The sequence below is a fragment of the Chiloscyllium punctatum genome, chromosome 9 (assembly GCF_047496795.1).
Source record: "Chiloscyllium punctatum isolate Juve2018m chromosome 9, sChiPun1.3, whole genome shotgun sequence".
Classification (NCBI taxonomy): Eukaryota; Metazoa; Chordata; class Chondrichthyes; order Orectolobiformes; family Hemiscylliidae; genus Chiloscyllium; species Chiloscyllium punctatum.
Genome location: NC_092747.1, coordinates 80358021 through 80385037, shown reverse-complemented (window position 1 = coordinate 80385037; position 27017 = coordinate 80358021). Strand labels below are relative to the sequence as shown.

Here is a 27017-nt window from a genome sequence, read left to right as displayed (position 1 = left end):
ATTACCTGGGAATGGGATTGGGGTTTCCCTACCAAACATTCAGTTTCGTCTGAATTCTGCACGCATTGGGCAGCAGTAAAGCTCGGTTTGTGGGCTACACATTTCTTAATACATTTTCCTTAGGAGGATCTGCAGGAATTATTAGCCATCAAAACCAAAACTCTTATTTGCGGTCTCACCCTCTTGGGCAACGAGACAGACTCGGCCTTAGCAGGAGTTAAGGACATGCTCTCAGAATTACATCTATTTTCACAGCAAAACCGGTACGCCCTCAACTACCTACTCGCCAAGGAGGGTGGGGTTTACGCCATAGTAAAGGGCAAGTTTATGATGGGCGTTACTGATCTCATCAAGAACATTACCAAGAACGTAGATAACATCCAAACCTTCATAAATCAAATGATAGAATGCACTGCATGGGGAGATTAGGGTTTTGGCTCATGGTACAACTGGTTGATAAATCTGGCCATGTATATTGACATTATTTTAATTTGTCTCTTTGCTGGCATTGCTATGATTAAATGTATTATTACCAAGCTAACAACTTCCGTTGACAACATCAGTCCCTCCCAGAAGATGCTTCTTCTCGGTCCAAATGAAGATGAGGAGATACAATTGCTTACACCTACTTCCTCCTCAGAGAAAAAGGAAGTATGGCAATCTCTAGTGTCCATTCGACTTGACTGATCTAATCCATCCTATGGTTTAGATTAGATTAGATTAGATTAGATTAGATTACTTACAGTGTGGAAACAGGCCCTTCGGCCCAACAAGTCCACACCGCCCCGTCGAAGCGTACCCACCCATACCCCTACATCTACATCGACCCCTTACCTAACACTACGGGCAATTTAGCATGGCCAATTCACCTGACCTGCACATCTTTGGACTGTGGGAGGAAACCAGAGCACCCGGAGGAAACCCACGCAGACACGGGAAGAACGTGCAAACTCCACACAGTCAGTCGCCTGAGGCGGGAATTGAACCCGGGTCTCCGGCGCTGTGAGGCAGCAGTGCTAACCACTGTGCCACCGTGCCGCCCGTGTGGTCATTGAATTACCAAAGCGGGAAGATGAGGATCTGAAAACTGAATGCAGGCTGAGTTGTTGTCAGGAACAACTGCTTAACAGATGCTCTTAATAACTTAGGTGGTAATAAAATGGCTACTCTATGCAAATAACATGACAAAATGGCTTCTAGGGTGCAAATGGACAAATCTGCAAAAAGCTGCATAATTTGTCTTTTAATTCTGCTTTAGATGCATATTGAGTAACCACAATCTGCTTCAACAGAGATTAGCACACAATGCTTATTTTTCAGCATAGAAATAACTAGACTAGGTAAGACATTACTGGCCATCCTAACTGACCTTCAAAGGCAGGTGCAAAGACGCGGTTAGTGAGATAATGAAGGTCCAAATGTTGGAAAACAAAGTTAGTCCCAGGAAATATTAGACCAAGTAACTGTCAAATAAAGCCATATTGTATATTGATTGGTAATTGTCTGAATGTACTATGCGATCATAGCCTGTGCCTTTAAGAAGTGTATGAAAATATCTTTGTTTTAAGCCATGTGAGCAGCTCCTCTGAAGAACATAGAAGTGTTTAACCTCTGTTTCTGGGAGATCAATGCTTCACCGTATGAAGAAATAAAAAGATGAAATCTTAAAAACCAGACTGATTGTGCGTGTTATTGACCGATTGCGGAACCGAGAGACCCTGCCAGGGGTCCAGATGCTCATGGTGACAGGATACCAACCACTGTAGAGATTTTTCAGCTCTGTATAAAATAAGATCCACAATTCTCCAACTAGCTCATTGACTGGTCTCTTACTCTTGCTTGAAAATTTCTGTTCCTCATAATTGTAAATTCATTTTGAGCCTTTTCAGATTTTATTTGAATTACTGCAAAGCTGCATTGGCCAAGGCAAGATTTGTAACAGAATTAGATAGGAGCACATTGCTGCATTTTTCTACTTTTGCTGAGCAGAGAAACTTAATTTGCCAATTAAGGGAAAATTATAATTTGTCGTATTAATTCAGCAACTTCCCTCAATAACTTTCAACTCCTTATCCTGTCAAATGTGCTGAACAACTAGACACAGATTTCTGGACATAGAATCTGGAGCAGGTACCCTGACAACTTTACCTTGCTACTAGCTGTGAGGAGCCACCGTCTTGCTCAGAACCAAACTGCATCTCAGGATATATTCCAGCCACACAAACTCCTTTATCCATAGACATTGGAAAATGTTGGAGCCAACACCTCACAACCATAATAGTGCCTCTCTGATCCACTTGTAGGACACATAGGAAACATAGACTTCCATTGTAGGGCACACCAGCAGCTATCATTAAAAGACTGATGAGAGAACACTTTGCACACACAGGAAAAGGAACCCAACTCATTGTCCTGAATTGTATCAGGTTGCATCTCTGGGCTGTTCGTTTGTTTTTTCAGCATTCACTCAATTAGCATGTACCAACATGCTTGCAGCATATTTGCCTTGTCATGCTGTGACGTTCCCTGAGTACATTGGTACTTCAGCCAGAACTAAAGGATATGTTACATTTCACTGGGACAGTGCACTGGAAATCAGGCCGATAATTCTTGGAGTTGTCATAAAAGTTAAACATTTTATAGAAGTACACAAAGTTCCCCAATTTACCTGTCTTTTTATAATCAGTTTGACAGAAAGCACCAGGTTTCTGTACGTAGCAAGAATTACTGTTGATTATATAAATAAGTAGATTTTAGCTACAGGTGAACAATTACGAACCATCAACTGATGACTCGCCCAGTTTAAAGCTGCCATTGTAAAAAATCCAGACAGTCACAAGAAAACGTTATGAGTGGAAAGAAAATCTGGAAAGGTAAATCAATAGTCCCTGTCCTTTTGTCATATTGGGCAACATCTCTTGGTACTTTTACCTGTCTGCTGGAGATACAAAGCAGCTAGCTCACAATAATGAGCTGATTGGTTAACAGCAACAGCTTACAGCAACTGGTGAGGGAAAATAAATTGGTTCTACTTAGTGGCAGTGTTTGCTGTCACTGACAACAGCAGGCATGCTCATTGGAGAAGACAAAATTCCCCACACAAACCTCATCACAGAGACTGTGACAGTGTGTGCAAATACACTAATTGCGCATGACCATGTGACAGGGAGCATCTAGGATCTGTGATGCAAGGAGGAGCCAAGAGACCTTCTCCCCCATGTCTCCCTTCCCCATTCCTCTCACTCTCTTACCTCCCCTCAACCTGTCACGATCTCTTCTCCTGTCCCAACTTGACCTCTCACCCTCCACTGTGCATCTCAATGTCTAATTCCTCTCTGCTCATTTCCCCAGTAATCTGCACGTGTGATTTAATATGGTGTATTGCGCACATTTGTCACTGCCAGCAAATGCAGCATCTTTTATGTTTTTTTAAAAAACAGCAGAGACAAACAGTACCTCCATTTCCATAAATTTGAAAGCTTCTGACCCCATTGGTCATAGACAAGCTGATCATCAACTCGGAAGCCAATGACAATTTTTGGAAAGCAGAAAGTCTTTATCATCGACAACCGGCCATCACCGGTTCACCTACTTGTTGCCAGCTAAATCATGTTTTCTACACAATTTTCAGGTCTAGCTCATCTACTGGAATTCTCCCAATTGCATGAACTAACAATTATGTACATTGCACTTACAATAAGTACTTGCTTTAAAAAGATCAACCTCTTCAACAATCCTTGATTTTAAAACCCAGCTATTCTCCAATTTCAGTCGGTAATCAAAAATACAATTAACAAGTACAGTCTTTACAGATATTAGTACAGTAGTGTCATATTGATGTGTTTTGCGTTGGCACACAGACTGCTTGTCATGCTAAATACCCATTTGTATAGGGATTGAAGTGATGGCTTTATTTATGAATGACACACCAAGATATCAATCTTACATATAAAGTATATGTTAGGTAGCTGCATGACAAACGCGCAGCATGCTTAAGCAACCAAGTGACCAAATTGAAAAGTGGATAGGGGCAAATGTTCAGGCCTGTCAAGGCGGTGGGGAGGGGGGTTATGCTGCTGTCTGTTGTTGGTGGGGGGGGAAAAAAGAGAGGTGGAGGGGAGGAGGTGATGGTCTTGATACCTTCAGTCATGAGCACATTCTGCTCACTATCCAGGGAGACTTGGCCCTGCTCAGTCGTGTGCCTAACCCAAGGTCAGGGGATCTGTTTGACCACATTCTGGGGAGTGGGAAACCTTCAGCCCTGTAGGACCAACACCAGTAGTCAGGTGAATTGTGTATCATTTGGGGATCTGCAAACACAGGGATCTAGTCAGTCATATCTAAGGCTGTTCATTGAAGGTGACCACAGGCTACTGTCTTGTGGGCCCAGGTGTTCATTGTTGAAATGTGTCCAAGGGAGGCCTAAAAGGGCAGAGGAAGAATTAAAGGAGGAGCAAAGAGCAGGTGGATGTCATTAAAGTGTAATGTTAGGGTTGAGAAAGACCGTTCAAGTGGTTAGTATGCACATGGAGATAATGTCTGGAAATTGTCTAGAAGGGTAGGGCAAGGTAAAAGGGGATGTAAAACTGTGTTTTGCTACGTGGCAAATGGCAGAGCCCTGTACTCAGTGTCTATTTGACCAGTGATCCCTGTCATCACTTGCAAAATGCAACTGGAAAGTGGCTAGGACGATGTCCATGGTGAGTGGAGTTGGTGTCAGCTCAATGACTGAAAGCATTGGGTCATGTCTGCTGAATGCTAGGATATTAAAGGGGCAAATACATGTTGCATTCTTTAGCAAATTCCAGGTATTTCTTATTTCCAATCGTTTCCTTGCTCACTTGCAATGCATGCAGATTGAATGTGCACAGACCTCAAATTCTGGTCAAAGACAAATTGCACATTGCCATAGCTGCTTGCAAATCAAACATTATATTCTCAGTGATGCACAAATTAGCAGTAATGACTTAAAAGGAGGGGAAACCTGGTTAAAAGCATCCAATCATTTGTGAAGCTTCTGAAGTGCTGAGGGAAGAGGGGAACAAAGCTGCATTATAAGACCAGTAGAAATAGGAACAAGAGCAGACCCACATAAGTCTGCTTCCCCATTCAACAAGATCACGGATGATTTGACATTCCTCACATCTGCTTTCTTGCTTTTCTCCACCTACCTATTTATCTCAGCCTACAAAAAGGTCTCTGCCCCCCACAGCTCTCAGTGGCAAGCAGTTCCAAAGAAACTCAACCCCGAGAGAAGAAATTCCCTCATATCTCAGTCTCAGAGTAAACATGTGGAAATTTAAGACAATGTCCTCGGGTAACAGACTCTCCGATGAGGGGAAATATCATCTCTGCATTTATCCTGTCAAACCACTTAAGAATCATGTTTCAATTGAATCATCTTTCATTCTTCTAAACTCATGAGTAGAGTCTCAACCTGTTTCATCTTTGCTCATAAGACAATCCTTTCATATTGGAGATCATCCTATTGAACCTTCTCTGAACTGTCTCCAATCAAACAATATCTTCCCTTAAATAAGGGGACCAAAACTTCTCCCAGTACATCACATCTGGTCTCATCAGAACCTTGTACAGCTGCTTTAAGACTTTCCTACTCTTACACTGCAACCACCTTGAAATAAAGGCCATCATTCCACTAACCTTCCAGATTACCTGCTGCACCTGTGTGCTTGCTTTTCGTGCTTCATACACAAGTATCCCCAAATCTCTTTATACGGCAGCTTTCCTCATTCAAATAATGCTCTGTTCTTCTCTTCTACCTTCCAAAATGAACAACTTCACATTTTCTACATTGTAATCCATTTGCCAACTTTTTGCCTACTTATTAAACCTATCAATTCCTTTGTGTATACTGTTTGTATCCTCTCACAAATTTTTGTGTCATCTGCAAATTTGGCTACGGTACATTTACTTGCTTCCAAAAGTCATTAATCTGTATTGTAAATAGTTGTAGTCTCAGAACTCATCCCTGTGGAACCCCATTGTTTACAAGTTGCCAACCTGAAAAAGAACTCATTCCATTCACTCTTTCCTGCCCATGAGCCAATTTTCCATCCACGCCAATATACTACTTCCAAACCCATAGGGCTCTTATTTTATGACTCAACCCTTTGTAAGGTACCTTGTTAGATGCCTTCCAGAAGTCTATATAAACACATCCAGTGGCTCCTCTCTATCCACCTTGGTTGAGTGTTTCTCAAAAAAACTTAAATGAATTAGTAAAAACACAATTCCCTTTCACAAAGCCAAGATGACTCTGCTTAATTAATTATAATTTTCCAAATGTGGAGCTTTTATTTTCTTTGTAATTGGTGACAACATTTTTCCCAACAGAAGATGTTAGGTAATCATCCTATAGTTACCCACTTTTTGCCTCCTTCCATTGTCAAAACGGCATCCAGTACTTCTCCAGACTCCAAGGATGTTTGGAAAATTATAACCAATGCACTTACTAACTGAGGTTACTTCTTTTAAGACTCTCAGGTGCAAGCCAACAGGGCCAGGGGACTTTGATACCTTGAGTCCATTAATTTGTCTAAAATTACTTCTCTTATGTGCTATTTAATTCTTCCCCCATATTCTTTAGCATTAATGGGATATTCAAAGTCTCCCACCAAAAAGATTGATGCAAAACATCTGTTTAATCCCTTTGCCAATTTCTTGTTGCCAAAAATTGTCTCCTCACATTCATTTTCTCAGGGCCTATGTCACTTTGACCTCTCTCTTGCTTTTTACATATTTTAAGAAGTTCTTATTGTCAGTTTTTATACCTCACGAGTTTGCTGTCATAGCTTATTTTCTCTCTGTATTATCTTTTAAGTTCTCCTTTGCTGGATTTTTAATTTATCCCAGTCTTCAGGTCTATCGCTGACTTTTGCCTCCTTCTTTGTTTTTTCTTTCAAATTTATACTCTCCTTAGCTTTCTTGTTAAACCATGGTTGGTTTATCCCTCTCTTAGAATCTTTCCACCTTACTGGGATATATTTTTGATAAGTCATGAATTACCTACTCAAATGTCTGCTACTGCATGCTTACTGTCTTTCTTGCTTATCTGTCTGCCTAGTCCACTTTAGCTGGCTCAGATTGCTTAGGAGGAGAAAGTGAGGACTGCAGATGCTGGAGATCAGAGCTGAAGAAGGGCTTATGTCCGAAATATCGATTCTCCTGTTCCTTGGATGCTGCCTGACCTGCTGCGCTTTTCCAGCAACACATTTTAGCTCAGATTGCTTAGGATTGAGAAGGAAACATTAAGGTTCTGCTGGTGAACATATCAATATAAACATTTATCTGACAGCAACAACATTTCCATTTCATATATTATTTTGTAATTTGTGAAATAAATTTGCGAACCTTCCAGGATTGGTTTGGAGTTTCCAGACATTGAAGATGAATTCCCAATACACGCTTGTGTGCAACCCTTAAGAAAAATCATAGCTAAAACAAACAAAAATACATTTATTCTTAGCATTTAAGTGATGCTCCTTTCTAAATGGGTGTAGAAAAGTAGCAACACAACCATTAATGGGTTGGCCAACTAATGGCTAGTGTGGGACAAGCAAAACTCCCAAGAATAGATTTAATCATTGTGGACACCCCTAATTATTAAAAGGTCAAATAAGTATTTGGTGAGACACAGACCATACCAGTTCATGTATCTTTTCCTGAGGTAGGATCAAAACGGTGTTCTTTTTGAAGATGTTTGTCCCAACCAGTTGTTCATCCACATGTACAGAATGGGCGTTAACTATTCACTTTGTCCATGTGCAGTGAGGCCCCCAACATTAAATCAACATTACTAGGAAGAACAATAGAGATCATTTTGATCAGCCTCACCGTTTTTCATTTTAAAAAAAGAACGTTTTTCAAAAAGGGCGGAATCGGAGGTGAAGGGGGTCCGCACTACACCCCAATCCCATTGGCTGAGACGTCCACCCGGTCCCCAATCGGGACAGAGAGTCAGTTTGATTCCAGACACGTCATGTGGCGGTTGGTCAAAACTACAGGGTCGGAGCAATCAGAGCTGGAGGATAAACTAGTTACCGCGGTAAACCTTGACGATAAACTGGTCAGAGCGAGAATTAACCTGCCGTATAAACTGTTTGGAGTTGGGAATGAGGCGGGATACACGCCGTAAATAAAGTGGTCAGTGGGACTGAACTACAAATAATCCAGGGAGCGGGGTAGTTCCAGAGAGAAATCGGTCTGAACCGGTTAGAACCGGGATTACAGTTTGCAAAAAGATAGAACTAGTTGTAGGTATTGAATGGATAGATTGTTTAGCCATTCAGCGGAGTTTAAATTGAAAAGGGGGTGGGGGAAGAGAGTGCTAGAGAATTAACCATGGGGGTGGGGGAAGGAGGAATGGCAAGACATGGGAGAGATTAACTGTTGAGACAGGGAGAATCATTCGATTAGAACGTAGTCAATTACTAAGGGAGTGAGATTTACTGGTTAGAGCAAGAGGATTCGTGATTAAAGTGGCTGTAAGGAAGAAAGAAACCATAACCAGTTATGGTTAGAACAGACGATTAACTGGTTGAGAGTAGGATTGGGGTAACAGACTAAGCCGTTCTGTGATGAAAAATTCCACAGGTCCAGTACTCTTTGGATTCACCTTGCATCGAGTCTGCCCGACCCTATTAGAGTTTTATAAATTTCAATCAGATCCTCATCATTTTTCTGAACTCTAGTGAATACAGATCCAATTGAACCAACCTCTTCCCATAGAACATCCCTACCATCCCCACTATCATCTTAATTAATATCTGCTGCAGTCCCTCTGTGCAAGATTTTTGGTAGAAAGATCAAAACTTCACGCAATACTCCTGATTGGTCTCATCAAAGCCCTGTAACACTGCAGTAAAACATTCCTTCCCCTGAACTCTTGTATTAAAGGCCAACCTATAAATTGCCTTAATTGCTTGCTGCACCTGCCTCTCTACTTGCATTGACTCAGTGGTGAGCATTGTAACCCCACAGCACCAGGAACCTTGGGCAAACTTGTGTAAAGTTTGCACATTCTCTCTGTATCAATGCGTGAATTCCTCTGAGTCCTCTGGTTTTCTCCCACAGTCCAAAGATGTGCAGGTTAGGTGGATTGGCCATGCTAAAATTGTTCATAGTGTCCAGGGATGTGCAGATTGGGTGGATTAGCCATGGAAAATACAGGATAATGGGGATGGGTTAGCAGGGCAGACCTTGGTGTGATGCTCTTTGGAGGATAGGTCTGGACTGGACTGGATGGGCCATCTGGCCTTACTCAATATAGGGATTCTGTGACTGGTGCACAATGCCTTTGCATATCCATATGTCCCTATATTCCTTAAATAATATTCCTCCTTCCTGCTTTTCTCTCTGAAGTGTAAAGCTTCATATTTACCCACATTGTATGACATCTGTCACTGAATTCAACTTGTCTAACCATCTTGAAGCTTCCCTGTCTCCTTCTTACAGCTCACAATCCTGCCCAGGTTTCTGTCATTAGCAAACTTGGAAGTGTTACTTTTGGGTTCCCCCATCCGGGTCATTTATATAAAGTGTGGGCTCAAGCACTGACCCTTGAAGTACTACCTACCACTTACAAAACTACCCACTTTCTGTTTTCTATCTACAAGTCAATTCTTGGTCCATGCTGATATGTTACCCCGTATCCCATGACCTATAATTTTACCCTAACCTCTTCTGATGGACCAAATTAAAAGCCTTCAGAAAATCCAAATACACCACATCCACTAGTTGTCTCTTCATCTGTAAGGCTGACCAAATGTTCTGTTATCATGTCTTTTATTATAGATTTGAGCATTTCATCTCTACTGATTCTTTTTTTGTTCTTCCCTTTCCATTTTTAAATAGTTCAATCAAGTTCAACTTGTTCTAACTAAGGAAGGGAGAGAAATGACATTAAACCGTTTAGTCGGGATTAACTAAGGGAGTAAACCAGACATTAACCTGTTTGTCCATCCACAAGGTGAGTTTGTTTACCTAAGCATGTAAGTTCCATTAGAGCATATAGCATCAAACAGGGCAGAAGAGGCCCTTTAGGCATTGGGTCTACACCAATACATCAGAAACACCTGACATTCAACCTAATCCCATTTACCAGCATTTGGTTTATAGTTACTGTAATCCCACATGTTATGACAGCCAAGTGTCATCCAGGTACTTTTTAGTAGATGTGAAGCAACTCACCTCCACCACCTTTGTAGGCAGTGCATTCCTGACTGTTACCATCCTCTGGATGAAGAAGATTTTCCTCACATTCCCCCCAAACGTTCTGCCCCTCATTTTGAACCTATGTCCCCTTGTGATTGACCTTTCAACTGAGAGAAACAGCTGCTCCTTATCTGTTCTGTTCATGCCTTTCATAATCTTGTACACCTCAATCACATCGCTCATCAGTCTTCGCTGTTCCAAGAAAACAACCCAAGCCTATCTAACCTTTCCTCATAACTTAAATTTTCTATCCCAAGCAGCATCCTGGTGAATCGTCTCTGCACCCCCTCCAGTACAGTCACATCCTTCCTGCAATGTGGCAACCAGAAATGCACACAGTATGCTAGCTGTGATTTCACCAACTTCCACACAATTCTATTACGACTTCCCTGCTTTTGTAATCTATGCCTTGATTGATAAAGCAAGTCTCACATGTCTTTTTTTCACCACCTTACTAACATGCCCTTCTGCCTTCAGAGACCCATGGCCAAAGATGCCAAGATCCCTTTGTTCCATAAGCTTTCCTAGTATCATGTTGTTTATTGAATACTTTCTTGTCAAATTATTCCTTTCAAAGTGTATCATCTCCCAATTTTCAGGGTTGAATTCCAAATGCCACTTAGCTGCCTATTTGACCATCCCGTCTATATTTTCTCATAGTCTAAGACACTCAAGCCTCACTGTTAATCAACCAACCAATCTTTGTGTCATCCACAAAAATTTTAAACCAACCCTCCACACAGTAGTTAGTCATTTGTATAAATGACAAATAATAGAGGATCCAGCACAGACCCCTATGGTATACACTGGACACTGAAGTCACTAAAACAACCTTCTGTCATCGCACTCTGTCTCCAACAGCTGAGCCAATTTTGACTACATTCTATCAAATTACCCTGTATCTCATGCATTTGCCCTCTTGATAAGTGTCCTATGTGGGATCTTATCAAAGGCTTTCTTAAATCTCTGTAAACTACATCAACTGCACTAACCTTCATCTACTTGGTCACCAAATCAATCAAATTTGTTAGGTTTACCCGCCCTCTGACAAAGCAATTGATCAAGTTTTATCTCTCCAAGTGGAGACAGATGCTGTCCTTCAGAATTTTCTCCAGTAGTTTCCATCCTATTATGTGAGAGTCATTGGTCTGTAATTCTCTAGCTTATCTTTACAACCTCTCTTAAATATTAGAACCATTTTAGCTGTTCTCTTGCACCTCCCCATGGATACAGAAGATTTAAAAAATTGGTTAGTGCCTCTGCGATCTCCTCCCTTCCTCCTACAGCAACCTGGGACACAATTCATCTGGCCCTAGAGATTTATCTACCTTTAATCCTGCCAACACTCCCACAGCTACCTGGATTACACCTCTTCCCACCCTACCTCTTGCAAAAATGCCATCCCGTATTCCCAATTCCTCCGCCTCCGCCGGATCTGCTCCCAGGAGGACCAGTTCCACCACAGAACACACCAGATGACCTCCTTCTTTAGAGACCATAATTTCCCTTCCCACGTGGTTAAAGATGCCCTCCAACGCATCTCGTCTACATCCCGCACCTCCGCCCTCAGACCCCACCCCTCCAACCGTAACAAGGACAGAACGCCCCTGGTGCTCACCTTCCACCCTACCAACTTTCGCATAAACCAAATCATCCGCCGACATTTCCACCACCTTCAAACAGACCCCACTACCAGGGATATATTTCCCTCCCCACCCCTTTCCGCCTTCTGCAAAGACCGTTCCCTCCGCGACTACCTGGTTAGGTCCACGCCCCCAAACAACCCACCCTCCAATCCTGGCACTTTCCCCTGCCACCGCAGGAACTGTAAAACCTGCACCCACACCTCCTCCCTCACCTCTATCCAAGGCCCTAAAGGAGCCTTCCACATCCATCAAAGTTTTACTTGCACATCCACTAATATCATTTATTGTATCCGTTGCTCCTGATGCGATCTCCTCTACATTGGGGATACTGGGCGCCTCCTAGCAGAGCGCTTTAGGGAACATCTCCAGGACACCCGCACCAATCAACCACACCGCCCCATGGCCCAACATTTCAACTCCTCCTCCCACTTTGCCGAAGACATGGAGGTCCTGGGCCTCCTTCACCGCCGCTCCCTCACCACCAGATGCCTGGAGGAAGAACGCCTCATCTTCCGCCTCGGAACACTTCAACCCCAGGGCATCAATGTGGACTTCCTCATTTCCCCTTCCCCCACCTCACCCTAGTTCTAAACTTCCAGCTCAGTAACTGTCCCCATGACTTGTCCGGACTTGTCCTACCTGCCTATCTTCTTTTCCACCTATCCACTCCACCCTCTCCTCCTTGACCTATCATCTTCATCCCCTCCCCCATTCACCCATTCACCCATTGTACTCTATGCTACTTTCTCCCCACCCCCACCCTCCTCTAGCTTATCTCTCCACGCTTCAGGCTCACTGCCTTTATTCCTGATGAAGGGCTTTTGCCCAAAACGTCGATTTCGAAGCTACTTGGATGCTGCCTGAACTGTTGTGCTCTTCCAGCACCACTAATCCAGAATCTGATTTCCAGCATCTGCAGTCATTGTTTTTAACACTCCCAATACCTTGTCCTTCCCTATGTCAATTTGCTGAAGCACCTCAGTGTCTCCCCTGGGTTCCATACCTTCATCCTCTCTCGAGTAAAGACAGTTGTAAAGTATTGGTTTAACACTCTGCCAATGCCCTCTGACTCCTGATTGCGCCCTTGGACCCTAATGGGCCCTACTCTTTCCCCAGTTATCCTGCCTTCCTGATGATATACTTATAGAATGTCTTGTGATTTTTCTCTACTTGTAGCAGCCAGAACTTTCTCATATCCACTGTTTGCTTTCCTAATTGCTTTCATAAGCTCCACTCTGTACATTCTGTAGTCCATTAATGCCTCTGCTGATTTGTTCCCCTTGTACCTGCTAAAAGCTTATCTTTTCCTTTTCATTGTATCCTGAATATCTCAAGGTTTTGTGGGCTGTTATTGTTCCCGAACACCCTAGAGGGAACATGGTGGACCCATTACCTTTTTGAACACCATTGCTTCTCTGTAGATTTACCCAGTTGTAGCTGTCCCCAGTCTAACTTGGCCACGTCTTGCCTTATTTTTCAAAAATATGCTGTCCCCAATCCAAAATGTATTTTTTGTTTTGTGACTTGTCTGTTTCTTTGGTCACAGTAAGCTCAGATTTTACCATGTTGTGATCACTATCACTAAAATGCTTCCTAAGTACCATCACAACCACCTGCCCAGCTTCCTTTCTCAGAATTAGGTATGGGACAGCTCCATTCCTTGTTGGACCCTCTGTGTATTGGCCTAAAAACATCTGTACACATTTCAAGAAATCCATCCTATCCAAGCCCTTAACACAATGCTTAACACTATGGGAAAGTTGAAATCATCTACTATAATTACCCTTTTGTTATTATTTTTACAAACATCTGTGAAATGTGCACAAATTTGCTCCTCAATTTCCTGCCGACTCTCTGGGGATTATAATAAACAGCTAGCAATGTGGCTGACCTTTTAATAATTTCTAAGCTGTATCCAGAAAGTTTCATTCGATGCCTCTTCAAGATATCATGATCTTAAGTTATAACTGTCTCCTTAACTAATAATGTAATGCCTCCTCTTTTAGCCCTGCCTTTGTCTTGCTTGAAGATTCCACATCTCAGAATGTTGGTTGCCAGTCTTGCCCCTCCCTCAACCACATCTTTGTAATGGCTACTATATCACACTTCCATGTGTCAATCTTCACCCTAAACTCATCCTTTTAACCTGTCAAACTCTTGGTATTAAAGACTGTCTAGCCTTGCCTTATTCCCTTGAAACTTAATACAGTAAAACTCCCTCTAAATTGATTGTTTTACTGATTGGTTCTGTGCCTCTATTCTGCAAATAATCTGTGTCTCCTCCCCCGCTGAATTAGCTTAAACTCCTCCCAAAAGCAAGAGTAAGCCATCCAGCAAGAATGTTGATCCCACTCTGGGTCACATGTAGACCGTTCTTCTTGCACCTTTCCCAGAAATGATGCCAAAGATCCAGCAATGTAAATCCATCCCTCCTGCACCAACACTTGAGCCACGCATTCAGGTGCACTGTTCTCCTATTTCTGTACCCACTAGCACATGGCACTGGGAGTAATCCAAACATTACAACCTGAGAGGTCCTACTTTTTAGTCTACTGCCGAGCTCCCTGAATTCCTGACAGAAGGCCTCATTCCTTCTTTTGTACTTGTGTCGTTGGGACCAACATGTACCATTTGACTTACCATTCCTCAGGATGCCATGCAACTGTACAGTGACATCTTATATCCTAGCACCAAGGAAGCCAGACACCAGCCTGGAGTCAGCGGACGTAGCGCCTACTGTTCCCATGACTTTGGAACCCCTTATTGCTATTGCTCTTCCTCTCTTCTTTCCCTCCTGTACACATAGGCTGCTTGTGGTGCCATAAGCTTGGCTCTGTCTGCAATTCCTGGAGGAACACAGCCCTCTCAGTGGGACACCAGGGGTCTTATGAACTACCTGTCAGTTTCTTTTGGACTGCCATTCCCTTTCTCTTTCAGGCCTACCTCTCTTAAAATGCTATCCACATTTGAATATTGATGATTTAAATGTTGCCTACATAGATTATGTTATTTGAAAAGCCAAGTGCTGTTGATGCTGGGAAGCTGAAATAAATATGTAAAATACTAGAAGAATTCAACATGATGAAACATTAACTCTATTTGTTTTTCCCCAGGTGAGTATTTCCAGCAATTTTCTTTACTGCTTTAAATATTGCTTTCAGGAGTCAATTGCATTTTTTAAAGAACAAAGAAAATTTACATCCCAGGAACAGGCCCTTCAGCCCTTCAAGCCTGAGCCGATCCAAATGTACTATCTAAACCTGTTGGTCAATTCCTAAGCATCTGTATTCCTCTGCTCCCCACCTACTCATGCATTTGTCTAGATGCATCTTCAATGAATCTACCATGCCTGCCTCTAGCACCTCTGCTAGCAATGCATTCCAGACGTCTACCACCCTCTGTGTGAAGCACCTGCCACGTGTATCCCCCTTAAACTTTCCATCTCTCATCTTGAAAGCGTGACCTCTCGCTATTGAATCCTTCACCCTGGGAAAAAGCTTGTCTTTATCCACTCTGTCTATACCCTTCATGATTTTGTAAACTTCAATCAGGTTCCCCCCTTAACCTCCTTTTTTCTAATAAAAATAAACCTTACTTACTCAACCTTTCTTCATAGCGAGCACCTTCCATACCAGGCAAGATCCTCGTTAACCTTCTCTGCACCCTCTCCAAAGTGTCCACATCCTTTCGATAATGTGGTGACCAGAACTGTACACAGTATTTTAAATGCAGCCACACCAAAGTCTGGTACAATTTTAACATGACTTGCCAGCTCTTATACTCAGTACCCCGTCCAATGAAGATAAGCATACTATATGCCTTCTTGACCACTCTATCCACCTGTGCAGCAACCTTCAGGGTACAATGGACCTGCACTCCCAGATATCTCTGCCCATCAACTTTTCCCAAGGCTCTTCCATTCATTGTATAATTCGCTCTAGAATTAGTCTTGCCTAAATGCATCGCCTCACATTTTTCTGGATTGAAAACCATCTGCCACATTTCCATCCAACTTTCCAGTCTGTCTATATCCTCCTGTATGCTCTGACAGTCCCTTATGCTTTCTGCTACTCCACCAATCTGTAAACTTGCTGATCATACAACAGTGCCCTCTTCCAGATCATTTATGTATATTACAAACAACAGTGGCCCCAACACTAAGCCCTGTGGAAACACCACTGGTCACCTTTCTCCATTTCGAGAAACTCCCTTCAACTACTACTCTCTGTCTCCTGTTGCTCAACCGGTTCTTTATCCACCTAGCTAGAACACCCTGCACATCATGTGACTTCACTTTCTCCATTAGTCTACCATAGCGAACTTTATCAAAAGCCTTACTAAAGTCCATGTATATGACATCAACAGCCCTTCCTTCATCTATCAACTTGGTTACTTCCTCGAAGAACTCTATTAAGTTGGCAAGGCACAATCTCCCCCGCACAGAAACATGTTGCCTATCACTGATAAGCCCCTTCTTTTCTAAATATAAATTGATCCAATCCCTCAGTACCTTCTCCAGCAACTTTCCTACCACTGACGTCAGGCTCACTGGTATGTCGTTAACCAGAATATCCCTACTACCTTTCTTGTACAGGGGGACAACATGAGCAACCCTCCAATCGTCCGGAATCTCACCTGTACATAAGAATGCCACAAGGATATCTGTCAGGGCCCCAGCTATTTCCTCTCTCACCTCCCTCAGCAACCTGGGATAGATCCCATCCGGTCCTGAGGATTTGTCCACCTTAATAACCTCTAGCCTACCCAACACATCTTCCCTACTTATGTCAACATGATTCAGACGAATAAAACTTCTATCTCTAATCTCAACATTCATCATGTTCCTCTCCTCAGTGAACACTGATGCAAAGTAATCATTCAAAATCTCACCCATTCTCTCAGGTTCAACACACAGCCTTCCTTCATTATCCTTTAATGGACCAATCCTTTCTCAAGTTATCGCTTGCTTCTTAGATAAAAATAAAAATGCTTTGTGTTTCTCCTTAATTTTGCTCACTAAATCTATTTTATGACCCCTTTTAGCCCACTTGATTCCTCGTTTAAGACTTGTCCTACTCTTTCGATATTCGTCAAGGGCCCATTCTGTTCTCAGCTGCCTAGACCTTATGTATGCTTCCCTTTTCCTCTTGGCTAGTCGTACGATTTCTGCCGTCATCCACGGTTCACAAATCTTGCCCTTCCTATCCTTTGCCTTCAATGGGACATGCCTATCCTGCACTGTCTTTAACCTATCTTTGAAAGCCTCCCACCTCTCAAATGTGGACTTCCCTTCAAATAGCTGTGTCCAATCTACATTTCCGAGCTCCTGCCTAATTTTAATATAATTGGACTTGGCCCAGTTCAGTACTGTTCCCTTCCGACCACTCTCTTCTTTATAGACTGGTACAGTTGAGAACAGAAGCGAGTCAAACAGTCAGGACAGGCAGGGACAAGGTAGGACTAATAGAGTAATCTACATTTATTTCAATGCAAAGGGCCTAACAGGGAAGGCAGATGAACTCAGGGCATGGTTAGGAACATGAGACTGAGATATCATAGCAATTACAGAAACATGCCTCAGGGAAGGGCAGGACGAGCAGCTTAATATTCCAGGATACAATTGCTACAGGAAGGATAGAAAGGGGGTGGGGGGCGGGAATGACCTTTTGATAAAGGATAGCATTACAGCTGTGCTGAGGGAGGATATTCCCGGAAATACATCCAGGGAAGTTTTTTGGGTGGAACTGAGAAATAAGAAAGGGATGATAACCTTCTTGGGATTGTACTATAGACCCCCTAATAGTCAGAGGAAAATTGAGAAACAAACTTGTAAGGAGATCTCAGCTATCTGTAAGAATAATAGGGTAGTTATGGTAGGGGGTTTTAACTTTCCAAACATAGGCTGGGTTAAGGGTTTAGATGGAGAGGAATTTGTGAAGTGTGTAAAAGACAATTTTCTGATTCAGTATGTGGATGTACCTACTGGAGAAGGTGCAAAACCTGACCTACTCTTGGGAAATAAGGCAGGGCACTGAGGTGTCAGTGGGGGAGCACTTTGGGGCCAGTGACCATAATTCTCTTAGATTTAAAATAATGATGGAAAAGGATAGACCAGATCTAAAAGTTGAAGTTCTAAATTGGAGAAAGGCCAATTTTGACGGTGTTAGGCAAGAACTTTCAAAAGCTGATTGGGGGCAGACGTTCGCAGGTAAAGGAACAGCTGGAAAATGGGAAGCCTTCAGAAATGAGATAATGAGAAGCCAGAGAAAGTATATTCTTGTTAAGGTGAAAGGAAAGGCTGGCAGGTATAGGGAATGCTGGCTGACTAAAGAAATTGAGGGTTTGGTTCAGAAAAAGAAGGTAGCATATGTAAGGTTAGATCGAGTGAATCCCTTAGAAGAGTATAAAGGAAGTAGGAGTATACTTAAGAGGAAAATCAGGAGGGCAAAAAGAAGACATGAGATAGCTTTGGCAAATAGAATTAAGGAGAATCCAAACGGTTTTTACAAATATATAAGGACAAAGAGTATCTAGGGAGAGAATAGGCCCCTCAAAGATCAGCAAGGCGGCCTTTTTGTGGAGCTGCAGAAAGTGGGGGAGATACTAAATGAGTATTTTGCATCAGTATTTACTGTGGAAAAGGATATGGAAAATATAGACTATAGGGAAATAGATGGTGACATCTTACAAAGTGTCCATATTACAGAGGAGGAAGTGCTGGATGTCTTGAAATGCACAAAAGTGGATAAATCCCCAGGACCTGATCAGGTGCACCCTAGAACTCTGTGGGAAGCTAGAGAAGTGATTGCTGGGCCTCTTGCTGAGATATTTGTATCATCGATAGTCACAGGTGAGGTGCCGGAAGACTGGAGGTTGGCTAACGTGGTGCCATTGTTTAAGAAAGGTGGTAAGGACAAGGCAGGGAACTGTAGATCAGTGAGCCTGACATCGGTGGTGGGCAAGTTGTTGGAGGGAACCTTGAGGGACAGGATGTACATGTATTTGGAAATGGAAGGACTGATTAAGGATAGTCAACATAGTTTTTTGCATGGGAAATCATGTCTCACAAACTTGATTGAGTTTTTTGAGGAAGTAACAAAGAAGATTGATGAGGGCAAAGCAGTAGATGTGATCTATATGGACTTCAATAAGGTATTCGATAAGGTTCCCCATGGGAGACTGATTAGCAAGGTTACACCTCACGGAATACAGGGCAAACTAGCCATTTGGATACAGAACTGGCTCAAAGGTAGAAGGCAGAGGGTGGTGGTGGAGGATTGTTTTTCAGACTGGAGGTCTGTGACCAGTGGAGTGCCACAAGGATCGATGCTGGGTCCTCTACTTTTTGTCATTTACATAAATGGTTTGGATGTGAGCATAAGAGGTACAGTTAGTAAATTTGCAGATTAGATTAAATTAGATTCCCTACATTGTGGAAGCAGGCCCTTCGGCCCAACCAGTCCACACCGACCTTCCGAAGAGACCCATTTCCCTCTGACTAATGCACACCTAACACTATGGGTAATTTAGCATGGCCAATTCACCTGACGTGTATGACACCAAAATTGGAGGTGTAGTGAACAGCGAAGAGGCTTACCTCAGATTACAACAGGATCTTGACCAGATGGGCCAATGGGCAGAGAAGTGGCAGATGGAGTTTAATTCAGATAAATGCGAGGTGCTGCATTTTGGGAAAGCAAATCTTAAGAGGACTTATACACTTAATGGTAAGGTCCTAGGCAGTATTGCTGAACAAAGAGACCTTGGAGTGCAGGTTCATAGCTCCTTGAAAGTAGAGTCGCAGGTAGATAGGATAGTGAAGAAGGCGTTTGGTATGCTTTCCTTTCTTGGTCAGAGTATTGAGTACAGGTGTTGGGAGGTCATGTGGCTGTACAGGACATTGGTCAGGCCACTGTTGGAATATTGTGTGCAGTTCTGGTCTCCTTCCTATCGGAAAGATGTTGTGGGACTTGAAAGGGTTCAGAAAAGATTTACAATGATGTTGCCAGGATTGGAGGATTTGAGCTATAGGGAGTGGCTGAACCGGCTGGGGCTGTTTTTCTGGAGCGTTGGAGGCTGAGGGGTGACCTTATAGACGTTTACAATATTGTGAGGCATATGAATAGGGTAAGTAGGCAAAGTCTTTTCCCAGGGGTCAGGAGTCCAGAACTAGAGGGCATAGGTTTAGGGTGAGAGGGGAAAGATATAAAAGAGACCTCAGGGGCAACTTTTTCTCACAGAGGGTGGTATGTGTATGGAATGAGCTGCCAGAGGAAGTGCTGGAGACTGGTACAATTGCAACATTTAAAAGGCATTTGGATGGTTATATGAATTGAAAGGATTTGGAGGGATAATGGCCGGGTGCTGGCAGGTGGGACTAGATTGGGTTGGGATATCTGGTCGGCATGGGCGGGTTGGACCGAAAGGTCTGTTTTCATGCTGTGCAACTCTATGACTCTATCTACAAGTATTCTAAAACTTACAGAATTGTGGTCACTGTTTCCAAAGAAACCCCCCACCGCAACTTCTACCACCTGGCCTGGCTCGTTCCTCAGTGATTTCTCTCTAATTTCAGCTCTGGAGTGATTGGAGTCTGCTAATTGGAAGATCACTTGTAGGACAAAAAGATGGGCATGTTGTAACATACAGTTTCTGTTAGCGAACCAATTATGTCTCAATGTCCTTTCTGAAGCGTTAACGCCTACCTGTGGCTGGACTTCAATGTAAAAGTAAAATTTTAATCATTATAAATCTTCCAACTTATGCTTTTTTGAAAGCTGCATTGAAAATATAAAATTAGAATATTACTCAACTTGGAGGCATTTCCAATGCCCAATAATATTTGTCACATGATATTCAATTGCTTTCAAGATTATAGTCTAAATTTTGGCTGAACTTAGTTAATAATAAGTGAATAGTGTGGTTGTTTATTTGTTATGTCAGTTATCTCTGTACTTGACAGTCATAGAGTTAAAGAGATGTATAGCATGGAAACAGACCCTTTGGTCCAGCTCCACCATGCTGACCAGATGTTTGCACATCCTCCCTGTGTCTGCATGGGTTTCCTTCGGGTGTTCCGGTTTCCTCCCACAGTTCAAAGATGTACAGGTTAGGTGAATTGGCCATGGTAAATTGCCTGTAGTGTTAGGTGCATTAGTCAGAGGTAAATGTAGGGGAATGGGTCTGGGTGGGTTGCTCTTCGGAGGGTCGGTGTGGACTTGTTGGGCCGAAGGGCCTGTTTCCACACTGTAGGGAATCTAATCTAATCTAATCTAATTTAGTCCCATTTGATTTGAAATAAATGCAGTTTAACTTATCAGTCCTACCTCTTTCTACACTTTGTTCCAGCCTGTTTGACTTTTACCTTTTCCCAACTATATTAGTCTCAGACTGTTCTTCTTCCTCACTATCTCCCTTCCACCTTACTAGTTCAAATCCTCCTGAGCAGCTTTATCAAATCTCCCTGCCAATTCAAGTGCAATCAGTTCTTCTTATGCAGGTCACTTCTACCCCAGAAGAGATACCAATGATCCAAGAATGTGAACCCTTCTCCACTGCACCAGCTCCTCAGCCACACATTCATCTGTTCTATCCTCCTGTTCCTACCCTCACTAGCTTGTTATACCAGGAATGATTCAGATATTACTACCCTCGAGGACTCGCTTTCAAATTCCTGCCTAATTTTGTATATTCTCTCTTCAGAATTTCATCCTTTTCCCTTCCTATGTTGTTGGTTCCAATGCGTACAATAACCTCCTGGTGGACCCTCTCCCCTTTGAGAATATTCTGTACTCTTTCCGAGATATCCTTGATCCTGGCACCAGGGAGGCAACACGCCTGTCTGCTTTCTCACTGTCGGCCATAGAAGCATTTGTTTGTACCTCTGACTGGACAGTCCCCTTACATAATCGATTGCTTCGAACCTGACATAACCCTCGTTATATTAAAGTCTCGGTACCAGAAACTTGCTGATGTACTGCATTCCCCTGAGAGTCCATCACCCCCTACATTTTCCAAAACAGCATACTTTTTTGAGATGGGGATAGCCACAGGAGATTCCTGCACTATCTTCATCCTTCTCCTACCTTTCCTGGAGGTAACCCATCTACCTGACTGTATCTATGGTTTCTCTCCCTTTCTATAACTGCCATCCATCACATCCCCAAGCTCCTGTAAATCCCTCATTGCCTCAATCTGCCACTCCAACTGATCCATGCAATCGGATAGGATTTGCAAAGACACACCTGCAGATATAAATGTCAGTAACATGGAAACTCTCCCTAGTCTCCCACACCCAACAGGAAAAGCACATCACTCCACTAAAGGCCATCATTGCATCTTAACAATCAACAGACCCTGAAAATAAGCACCATCTTACTGCTCTAAAAAAACACTGCTTCAGGCTAACTTAATACCCATGTTTTATATGTTTAAAATTTAATCAGGAGACATACCTCAATAAAACATATAATCACAAAAGAACCCACTCTACTATTAGAACATATAATACAGCACAGTACAGACCCTTCAGCCTTTATTGTGCCGACCTTTTATCCTAATCTGAGATCAGACTAACCTACATGCCCTTCATTGTACTATCTTCCATGTGCCTATCCAAGAGTTGCTTAAATGTCCCTACTGTACCTGACTCCACTACCATTGTTGGCAGTTCATTCCATGCACCCACAACTCTCTGTGTAAAGAACCTACCTCTGACTTCTCCCCAAACTTTCCTCCAGTCACCTTAAAATTATGCCCCCTTGTGGTAGCCATTTCCTCCCTGGGAACAAGTCTCTGGCTATCCACCCTACCTATGCCTCTCATCATCTTGTACACCTCTGTCAAGTCACCTCTCATCCTTCTTCACTACAATGAAAAAATCCCTAGCTCTCTTGACCTTCCTTCATAAGACATGTCCTCCAGTCCAGGCAGCATCCTCAAGTCCTTTGTACACTGTCTAAAGCTCCTATATCTTTCCTATAATGAGGTAACCAAAACTGAACACAGTATTCCAAGTGTGGTCGAACCAGGACTTTATAGAGCTGCAGCATGACCTCACAGCTCTTAAACTCAATCCCCTGTAATGAAAGCCAACACATTATACGTCTTCTTGACAACCTGATCAACTTGGGTGGCAACTTTGAGCGATCTGTCGATATGGACCCCAAGATCCCTCTGTTCCTCTACACTTCCAAGAATCCTGCCTTTAACCCTGTTTTCTCCATTCAAATTCGACCTTCCAAAATGAATGATTCACACTTTTCCAGGTTGAATTCCATCAGCCACTTATCAGCCTAGTTCTGTATTCTGTCAATATCCCATTGCAACCTACAATGGCCCTCCATACTATTTACCATTCCACCAACCTTCGTGTCATCGGCAAACTTACTAACCCATCTTTTCACTTCCTCATCCAAGTCATTTACAAAAATCAGAAAGAGCAGAGGTCCTAGACCCGATCTAGTCACCAAGCTCCAAGCTGAATTCCTTCCATCTACCACACCCTCTGTCTTCTAAAGCTCCTACAACCTTCCTATAATGAGATCAGCTAATTCTGTATCCCATACCTCCCATTGTAGATATACAGCAAGTTTACTTTAAAAACTATGCACTTAGTTTCTCCTGTACTGTTGAGTTATCTCACACAGGTTCCTTCAAAGTCAGCTGTGAATTTCGCTCTTAGTTAATTCTTCTTAGGCGCACTCCGATGTTCTGAGATACTTGAACTCAAACAGCAAAGGCAGTTGCTGTGCAGATTCACTGCTGTGTCAGACAGCAGTATAGGTTTCTTTCTCTGATCATGTGTTCTCTGCCTTTGTCTCTTCCTCCTTTTTAAAGTGCCGTTGTTTTGATCTTTTGGAGTAAAATTCTTGCCATACAAATAGCATGAGTTATCGGCTGTGCTTTTAAAACAAAAATGAGGGAATAGCAAGGAGTCCTAAAATTTAGGAAATGGGGTCATTATCCCATCAAACCATGCTGTAGAGCCTGCACCATCGTCTGAAGCAGTTTATTGCAATTCAGAATATCTTAGCTCTGCTCTGACTCAAAGGAGTTCTGGGATCAATGATAGATCAAATGTATAATTTGCACGTTGTGCTTGGTGGTGATATAGGTGGTGCTTGTAGGGTCAAATAGACGAGTATTGTGATGGGCGTGTGCACACTCTGTCTTCTGACAGAACTCCAATTAGATCAGTTGCATCTAGGTGGGTGTAGATGCATGAGCAACATTTTCACCAGCAGAGCTGGTTTTGAGTGATAAGAACCTTAGAGTGGGCATATTGGCTTGGGAGAGTATACTGCTGTTGGAACCCCTTGGTTGCCAATTGCTTTGGAGCATCTTGAGCAGGCAGCGTTGGTAGTACTTCTCCATTGCTTTGAGATGTTTAGATTATCTATAGTGTGGAAACAGGCCCTTTGGCCAAAGAAGTCCAAACTGACCCACCGAAGAGTAACCCACCCAGACCCATTTCCCTCTGACTAATGCACTTAACACTATGGACAATTTAGCATGGCTAATTCACCTGAATTGAATTTCAGGCACCTGACCTGCACATCTTTGGACTGTGCGAGGAAACCAGAGCACCCCGGAGGAAACCCACACAGACACGGAGAGAATGTGCAAACTCCATACAGAGAGTCACTCGAGGATGGGATCGAACCTGGGATCCTGATGCTGTGAGGCAGCAGTGCTAACCACTGAGCCACCGTGCCGCCCTAAAACATGCCACCGTGTTCTGTTATTTTTTTTCTCATGCAGCCAGCATTTATTTCAAATTACTAATTATCCTTGAGAGAATATGGAGAGCAGCCTTTTTGAACTGTAATCCATGTAGGATAGGTAAAACCACAGTGCTGTTGAGAATAGAGTTCCAGGATTTTAACTAGTGTCAGTTAAGGAACACTAATATATTTCAGGTGTGTATGGCATACTGCTTGGAAACTTGCACGTGGTGGCATTCCCTTGTATCTGTTGGCTTTTCCTTCTAGATGCTGCAAGTAGTGGGTTGGAAAATGCTGTTGAAGGAACAGTACTACATAGCTGTGTGGCATTGTACCTGATACTTCTGGAGTAAAGTTATGAAATAAGGATATGTGAAGTAGGTGACCTGGTTGTGTGAGATCAAGGGGTGTGTGTGTGTGCGCGCGCGCACAGTCTTAAGGTGGTGGCAGTATTGAATGTCTGCACTCTTAAGGCTCACGTTCATATCAAATGGAATTGGTGGATGATTATCAGGAAAAATTAATCTGGTTTGCAAATAGTGAAAATTTTATGCCTGTGATGTTTTGTATGGTTTCATCATCAACTCATGGGATATCAGCATCAGGTCACTCTAAAAATGTAGACTATCAAATTCAGTGAATGAACAGGAAAATAATTTGTGTTGGTTAGATGATTCCAACACTGAAATTACCACATATCTTCATATAAATAATTCATTCAATATACCGTGCCACATGAATTTAATTTAAATTACCAGTTTCATACAGTTGTTTTCCCATTTAAAGCTGGCAATGATCTACACCAAATATGACATTTTATATTCTACAAGTCACCTTGTGTTTTAGAATTTTCAAAGGTTGATTTATAGGTTGTGATCTGTGATAACAACAAAAGGATAGATGAGTATTTCGCCCAAAGATAAACTGAGGCAGACGCACAGACAGGCATATGAAGATGAAAGTGGTGATCTTAGGGATTGCTGATAGGCGAGGAACTCTTCTTGGGTTAGCTGAAATGTAAAAGGGAGAAAGTGAGGACTGCAGATGCTGGAGATCAGAGCTGAAAATGTTTTGCTGGAAAAGCACAGCAAGTCAGGCAGCATCCAAGGAGCAGGAGAATCGATGTTTCGGGCATGAGCCCTTCCTGAAGAAGGGCTCATGCCCGAAACGTCAATTCTCCTGCTCCTTGGATGCTGCCTGAAATGTAAAAACTAAGGTTGTGAGCCATTTGAATCAGCTTTGGACAATATCCAAGGAGAGGGAGGAGCCAGTGTTAAGGAAGTGAAACGTAGGACAGGGAAAGAAGGTAAGCAAACTGTTAGTTTAACAACAGTGAAGAAGTCAAAGACCTATTTTCTAGCTTCATATGCCTCATCTTGCTTCTGCTGTCCTTTAGATTTTTCTTTAAACAACCCTCCCCTTTCTCAGTTTTGAAGTCCAAAAAAGGAAATTGAGAAGACTCCTCAGTGGTCCATTTCTGATATCTACCTATTTTGGAAACTGATAAATGATTGCATTTGCAGTAGTTGCACTGACCTTTCCCATCATTCTACTTAAGTTATCAGAGTTGTGGGTTGACATATGGACTCCTGAAAATAATTTGACATTTTTGAAATAATTTGGGAATAACTTACACATAGCAGTCAGTATAGTGGCCTTTTTACCAATTAATTTTACGGGTTTAAAAAACAAAAATAAGTGACCTTCACAGGGCTTACTGTTTGCATCAGACCAATCAATCTACCTAGAGGGTGGCTTTTTCTATCCCAGTTGTTTAATGTTGCCTAATGTTAGTAATACGTGTGATGTATTGCCTAATGTTAGTAATACATATCATATTTCCCAAGTACCACCAGCAGATATAGTACATTTGGATCTCCAAAATGCATTTGATCACGTGCTACACAAAAGGCTATATGCAATCTTAGACTGAGTGCAGAAACAACGCTAAGGTTAACTTAACCAAATTAAATTGAGTTTAAATGTCATATCACAATTATATATATACTGTTATGATCCTGGCATGCCAAATTTATGATCTGGGAATGTCAGTGGCATAGTAATAATATCACTAGTAATCCAGAACCCATGTTAATGTTCTGAGGATCTGCTTTGGACCTTGTCAATATTCTGGCAATAGTAATAAAAGCTTGAGCTCCTGAATTTGCTGTGCCTTTAGCCAAACTATTTCAGTGCAGCAAGACACTGTCATCTACCTCCTAATGTGGAAAATTATGCAGGTATAATGAAAAGCAGGACAATCCAACCCGGGTTACATTCCCATCAGTTTGCTTCCAATCATCAATGAAAGCATCAGCACACTTGTATAGCAATAACCTGTTCACCGATGCTTTGTTAGAGTTCTACCAGGGCCAATCAGCTCTTAACCTCATTACAACCTTGATCCAAACAT

At 42.5% G+C, this 27017-nt stretch overlaps 1 protein-coding gene and 1 long non-coding RNA gene across 3 annotated transcripts in view; one reads left to right on the top strand and one right to left on the bottom strand.

The window, feature by feature from the left end:
- dnajc3a (DnaJ (Hsp40) homolog, subfamily C, member 3a) overlaps positions 1 to 7832 on the bottom strand; it is a 110931-nt gene extending 103099 nt beyond the window's left edge. Inside the window, exon 1 of the mRNA XM_072577881.1 lies at positions 7665 to 7832. The gene's annotated coding sequence lies outside the window, so the exon portion shown is untranslated. The remainder of the gene's footprint in view (positions 1 to 7664) is intronic.
- Positions 7833 to 8002: 170 nt separating this feature from the next.
- Positions 8003 to 25707, top strand: LOC140481015 (uncharacterized). Of its 2 annotated transcripts, none has more exons than XR_011961451.1 (3): positions 8003 to 8065; positions 9874 to 9988; positions 24422 to 25707. It is a non-coding gene; the product is annotated as an uncharacterized lncRNA (long non-coding RNA). The 2 variants fall into 2 exon arrangements; XR_011961450.1 differs by having other exon boundaries at positions 8012 to 8163.
- The last annotated feature ends 1310 nt before the right edge of the window (positions 25708 to 27017 follow it).